This window comes from Marmota monax, unplaced genomic scaffold (genome assembly GCF_021218885.2).
Source record: "Marmota monax isolate L192 unplaced genomic scaffold, Marmota_monax_Labrador192_F-V1.1 WCK01_AAM20220418_F8-fsc00089, whole genome shotgun sequence".
NCBI lineage: Eukaryota > Metazoa > Chordata > Mammalia > Rodentia > Sciuridae > Marmota > Marmota monax.
This window is the reverse complement of record NW_026694744.1, coordinates 17,686-18,402: the sequence shown is the minus strand read 5'-3', so window position 1 is coordinate 18,402 and position 717 is coordinate 17,686. Positions and strand designations below refer to the sequence as shown.

At 39.1% G+C, this 717-nt stretch overlaps 1 non-coding gene across 1 annotated transcript; it reads right to left on the bottom strand.

Annotated features, from left to right (window-relative positions):
- Positions 1–270: 270 nt before the first annotated feature.
- Trnaa-agc (transfer RNA alanine (anticodon AGC)) lies at positions 271–342 on the bottom strand. Its single transcript has one exon. It is a non-coding gene; the product is annotated as a tRNA-Ala (tRNA).
- Positions 343–717: the final 375 nt, after the last annotated feature.

Genomic DNA, 717 nt, shown 5'->3' with positions numbered 1-717 from the left:
TGTGCTATCCAGTTCCATCCATTTCCCTGCAAATGATATCATTTTGTTGTTCTTTACGGCTGAATAAAACTCCATTGTATATATAACATTTTCTTTATCCCTCTATCTGTTGATGGACATCTAGGCTGGTTTCATAACTTTGGTCATTGTGAATTGTAAACATGAATATGCACAGTATGCTGACTTTTTAGGGGGAAAATGCTGAGAAGTGGTTATTGCTGGATCATATAGTGGTTCCATTCCTCGTCTTTTAGTTTTTTTTTTTTCTTTTGGCAGTGCTGGGGATTGAACCCAGGGTCTCATGCATGCTAGGCAAGCACTCTGCCACTGAGCCACATCCCCAGACCCTCATTTCTAATCTTTTGAGGAATCTCCATACTGATTTCCCATAGAGGTTGTACCAATTTACATTCCCACCAGTGTTCCTTTCCCCCACATCCTCACCAGCATTTTTTATGATTTGTGTTCATGATGATGTCTCATCCAAGAGCTTACACTAGTCAAAAGTCAGCAAAGGGCTGCTCTCCACAAGAAAAGTAAGAAATTACGCTTAACGTTAAAAAATTATCAGTTTTAGAACTAGGCATCTCTATTTCATTAGCTCATTAATCCAACATTTGAAATTCACACAGTGCTTTAGGAGAACCAGTGTACTATCAATGCCTTCAGAGTTGGCATTACTGTTCTGCTCAGAATTCCCATTATCTCTTGTTTCTG